The following is a 5,863-nucleotide window of genomic DNA, read 5'->3' on the forward strand; positions in this document are numbered from 1 at the left end:
TGCCTTGGGGAGGGCTAAACAGGGACCACAGTAGGTTAGGTTAGCTCGTCCCGGGCTTTCCTAGGGCAAGAAGTGAATTTCAATCCAGAACCACAACAGCTGGGTCCAGGAGCAGCGATCTGTGTACACGGTTCTCTGGAGAGACAGTAGAAAGTTCCAGTCTGGGCCCCCAGAAACTCTAGAGAACTCTTCAAGAAGGAACAAGCATGTAGCTAGGGAGAATCGTGAGGGGTCCCAAGGCAGGTCTCACTCTCCTTCCTCTACTTCACCTCCACCCTCATTCTCTGCTTGAGTTGTGCGGGCCCAGGCCCACAGGAGTTGTAGGACTTTCCATTGTCTCCCAGGACATCGGAGGCAGACTAGACCTGCCAGCTACCTGGCTCCAGCTCCGTGCTCTCGGCCCTCTAGCGCAAGGTCGGCGACAGGAAGCCGAGATGTTTCACTGAATCACGGAGTAAAGTTTCGAAGAAGGGAAAAAGGCAGCAGGCGGAGTTCCCGGGGCTGGAGCCTTGCCCGGCTGGTCCCCGGGCTCAGAGAGGGTGGGAATGACGCAGCCTGGGCCCGGCAGGTCTCAGGAGCACCATTCGCCGGGAATCTGCAGGCGGCAGCAGCCAGGAGGACTGTGAGGCTCTGGGAAGGACAGCTGAGCCTGTCCAGGCTGACTCACGGGGGCTCCGTGCACGGGGCACAATGTGTGCTCAGCATCCTGTCTTGTTGGAGTCTGAGAGACACCCCCACCCTCACCCACGCACACATATACAACCACCACAGAAAAGCATGCCAGGCCAGCAGAGCGTGTGTACCTGGGGTGAGAGAATAGAAGAAACCTCCTCAGCAAGGGTCAGTTTTGAGCAGAGAAATCCTGTGGGGGACAGGGAGGGGGCAGCAGAGCAGCTGTGGACTGCATGGACAGAGAGCTCGCGCTCCCTAGACAGGCCCCCTTCCAGGGCCATGTGTCCTAGAAGCCTTCTCACAGGGAGACTCAACACAGTTTTGGGGGATCACCCCAAAATACAGCTGGAGATGAAGCTGAGACCGGAAAAGGGAGAGGCTTCAGGATTCTTGGTGATTTCTACCCAGCACAACTGTCCATGGTTCTCCCTGGTGGGTCATAGAACCAGACTATTGGAATGAGAAAGGAAAACCTGCCACCCTCTGGTCCCAGGCTCTGGGGGAGACACTAGAGCCATCACCAACCTAGAGCCCCGCCCTAAATTGCTCCTCAGGCAAAGCAATGCCGGGTAACAGGAAGGAAGCAGGATCAAATCCCGGCTCTGCTAGGTGCTTAGTGTAGCACCTTAAGCACATCATTTGCATCTCAGTGGCCCAGTTTCCTGAAGTGACAGGTAGCATCCTCTGCAGAAGCATTTATGAAAAATAAATAAACACATAGCTGCTGCCATTGGTTGAACCCTTCGAGATCAGGTAAGGTTTAGTTGCTCGGGCTACGCCCACTCACAGAATCCTCATATGCCCCGTCATTGAATGTCCCATGGTTCTGCTAGCTAAACTACACTACTAATTCATGCCATGTGAGTAGCTTACCACTGGCATTTGATGTGGGAGCTTGGGTCTGAGGGAGGTGACAAGGTCCCAGAACACACTGAACGGGACACTCCCGTCCCTGTCAGGAGCTGTTGGGACTGAAGAAATTCCTAGCTTGGCAAACCAAAAGGAGAGTCTGATTAGGGCTCTTCTTGGAACGTGGGATCGCTGACCAAACTGTTCACTATCCCCCTCTGAAGTCCCCCTCTGAGACAGACTTAAGACTAGACACTCTGGACAAAGCGGCTAGAGGCCCAGCTCCACCGTTCTCACGAGTAGGAGGAAGCCTGCTGGACGCTGCAGTGGTAGCAGGCAGGAGGCTTGGACATGTGTCTTCCTGGCAGGATAACTCACTAGTGGGGAGGCCCTCAGTTTAGACTTCTCCGCTAAGCCCGGGAGCTACCTCTTTCAGAGGTCTAGCTGGCCCCATAAGAAGAAAGGGGAAAGGCCACTTCCTACCCTGTGCCCTTCCTGTTGCAGTGAAACAAGGGCTCTGACACCCAGACCGGGCTGGGCTGAGAGAGCCTCTGCTCACCCGTTGACCTCCCAGCCACCCCTCTGCCTCTCCCAGTCCCAAGTCCCCGTGCCTTGGTCCTGGCCCCTCAGCAGCCACCGTCATCTCAGCTGATCTTTCCCTGGCTGGGCTGTGCGGCCCTTCCCTCCCCACTCCGTGCTTGGCAGGAGGGTAAGCGTCTGTTCTCAAGCTGGGCCCAGGGGGCTGGCCAAGGCTAATGAGTGCAAAAGAGGGCGGAGGGCTGGACTGGCGAAAGCGGAACCCCCTTTCCCAAGGAGCCAGTCCCGCCCACCAGGGGAATTGTGAGGTGAGATCAGCTATGGCTATGGACAGGGAAGACTGAGAAAGTGGTTAGGCTTCCAGAAGAACTGACTGGCCAAGGAGAATCCAGACCCCCACAAGGACAGAAAGACCTACCTCACCTTGTATCCATCTGAGGACCTACAGTCACAAGCCCAGGCGAGCCCTGCACCTGGCTGGCACCAGGCTGGCTCCCTATCAACTTGATACTTCCCCACACTTGGGTCAGCCACCTCTCACCTCAAATCTCCTCCTAACTAGGAGGCACCCAAACCCATGCTTGAGGTGTTGGTAAATGTTGGGTGTAAGTCCAGGCACCACCATTGGTCACCTGTCTGGCCTCAGTGTCTTCGTCCGTAAGAAGGCAATGGTGGTGCCCACCTGCCATCCCTGTGAAAGGCTAAGAGATCCATGCAGACTGTAAAGAGGTCCCGGCATTAGACTGCACACAGTTGGTGTATACTTTTCTCTGAGTCTGCTGGCTCTGCACCCCCACTCTGGCAGAGACTAGGTAGGGATCCCTGACCTGCCTAAGCAGTGGGTATCCCCTCCCCTCTGTTCTGCCCTCTTCCCTCCTACATATGCCCTTGTCCAGCAGAGTGAGCACAGAGACACAATGTAGCTTTTCTGTGGAGTCTGGGACCCCAAGTCACCCCTGTACCATCACGGAGGGGAGTCAACATGAAGCAGAGAGAGGCCATGTAGAAAAGAATAGTCTCCCCAAGATTGGAGTCTGGACACCCAAGGTCAAGTCTGTGCCTGCCATTGGTTAGCAGAATGACCCTCATCTCCTTGTGTTTGTTGATCCAATAATGCAGGGAAGGTCCTGAACAACCGCCTAACGGCTTCGGGGCTCAAGGCTGAACAAGCCAGGAAAGCGCAGATTCAGCTCTCGAGACATCTCTGGCCTTTCTTTGCTTTATTGAGTCAAAGAAAATACTTTGACCCTTTTATGGGGACTTGGGGAGGGGATGCTTCATCCAAGAGAAACAGCTTCTGAAGGACTCCAGCCAAGAAAGCCGAAGGGCAGGGCCAGGAGGGTCCTCGGATCACAGCATGGGTAGGAAGCTGAGGGAGAGGAGCCAGAAGACAGGCAGTTAGAGGGCAACCCCCATCCCAGCAGCTGCTCCCTCTCGCTTTCCCTACTACCGCCGCCACTGCCGCACAGAGCCCTAGCGAACTATGACTCCTACAAGGACAGACTCGTTGCATTCTGGTGCACACTCATGACCTCTGTCATTCATTCCCTCTCACGGTCCAGGACCTGCTCTCAGACATCCTCCAGTCAAAGCAGGATTGACCCTGAGAGAACAACCCGCGAGGTTGGAGGAGGCACATAGCCATTGCTGAAGTCATATAGAGAGGGGATGGGTTTTGGCAAGGTAGCTGAAAGTGACCAGCAGGAGTAGTGGGGAAGGAGGAGGAAAGCGTGGGTGTTTAGGGGTGGAGAGAAGCATATCATTCAAAGCTACCCCTTTTTTTAATGTGGTCCTCAGTGTTGCACCAGGCCACGCCCCAAGGGTTCCCCAGCATCCGCCCACGGGAGGCCTTCCCATCTCGTTACTGGCCAATCAGCGTTTTACTTAAAACAATACAAGTGGCTGGGTACAGACCATTGTCCCACAGCATGCTGTGAGCTGCTTCAACAAATAGCCCCTGAATCTCAATGGCTTGATTTCACGTGGTTCAGTGCACCGGTTAGGGCTTTTCTTCCACACACTCAACGCTGAGGTCTAGGCTTCCGTAGAACCATCTACTGCCGTCTTCTGCCGGATGTCAGTCAACAAGCAAGAGTGTGACATCACCGAGTGCTACTTAGACATTTTTAGCCTGGCCCAGAAATTGCACACCTCGCTGGCCTGTATTCCACTAGCCAGAACCAGCCACCCCTGACCTGCAAGAGACTCTGGGAAGTGAAGAGATAGTCTTCACAGGTAACCAGCACGTGTGTGGCACAACTGAGAAACAGTAGAGAAAGTAACCAACCCTGTAGGAACTTTCCCTGTTGGAAAGTCGGGGAAGGGTGGCTTGAAGGGGGATACAGTTGACACATCACAAGAAGTGACAGAGAGACCCTACTCTTTCTTGGTGCCTGCGTAAGTAGGCCACCTCAAGGCCAGTGTCCTCATCCGTGAAAAGGTTTATCAGTTGTGACTGAGGAGTGGGACAGGCACACACAGAGGCACTCCGTAGGTGTGATGATCCTGGCCATTGTGGACCCGTGAGTCCCCGCCCCTAGTGGAGTTGCCTAGACAGACAGGGATAAAAATACATGCCCTGTCTCATCACCACCAGTGACCCATCTTGAAAGAGAGACTCCATGGAGGTGACCCTTCACCCAGTCTCTGAAAGACCTTCCTGCCCCCCAGATGCTCAGAACCCACAGACACCTGGCACATTCATTGAGCCATTTTTTAACAAAGGGGACAACTGAGATTCTAAGACTTCATGTCTCCAAAACAGGACTGACCAATAGTCATCAGGTCACGTGCAAACTCTGCTTGTGGCTGCCTGGAGGCCAGTGAGTGTGCAGAGATTTATTAGGGCTCGGTGGGAAAGAATGCCAGAATCCACCAGTCATGTCTGCCATTAACAGTGTAGAGAACCCACAATAGACACCCACATTCCTGGAAGTTATGATAAAGATTGGCCTCTCTGGCCATCTTTACTTTCTCCCTAAAACATTTACAAACAGACACAGAAGATGGGGCCAAATTAGCCAGAAGAACCTGGAGGACAAAAATAAAATCAAACATCTACTTGATAAAAACCCGTTTTGAATTCCCAGTAACTCTCATCCTTACCAGCTATACAGCCAGAGCCATCAGCAGCTGGCGCTTCCTGAACTACAGCCCACATTTGTCACCATCTTGCTTCCTAACAATGTTCCTTCCTTCCCCATTACAGACCTTCCCTTGTGTCTTTCCTTACCTGCTCCCCCTGCACTCAAGCCTAGAATTTGAATCTTGAGCAATGAGACACAGATTGGTTAACTTCAGTGGTGGCTTGCAGCCCTGTCATTCAAGCCACCTACCTGTCTCCTGTCACAGATATTTTCCCATCACACTGCCACTGTCTGTGTCCTCAAATGCTTGGCAGATGGAGACCCTGCCAAGTTCACTGATGTGTTGCTGAAGTTTCACAAGCCAGCTATATATACACTGTAGGCATTTGACATCCTCATCTGGATTTTTTGTTTTATTTTTTGACTTTTTGGGTTTGGTTTGGTTTGGTTTGGTTTTGGTTTGTTTGTTTGTTTGTTTTTGTTATTGTTTTGTTTTGTTTTTTGAGACAAGATTTCTCTATGTATCCCTGACTGTCCTGGAACTTACTCTATAGGCTGGCCTCTGCCTCCCAAGTTCTGGAATTAAAGGCATGCACCACCACTGCCTGGAAAGTTTGCCTGTTCTTTTTTTTTTTTTTTTTCCGAGACAGGGTTTCTCCGTAGCTTTTGGTTCCTGTCCTGGAACTAGCTCTTGTAGACCAGGCTGGCCTCAAACTCAC

The sequence above is a fragment of the Microtus ochrogaster genome, chromosome 7, assembly GCF_000317375.1.
Source record: "Microtus ochrogaster isolate Prairie Vole_2 chromosome 7, MicOch1.0, whole genome shotgun sequence".
In the NCBI taxonomy this organism is placed as follows: domain Eukaryota; kingdom Metazoa; phylum Chordata; class Mammalia; order Rodentia; family Cricetidae; genus Microtus; species Microtus ochrogaster.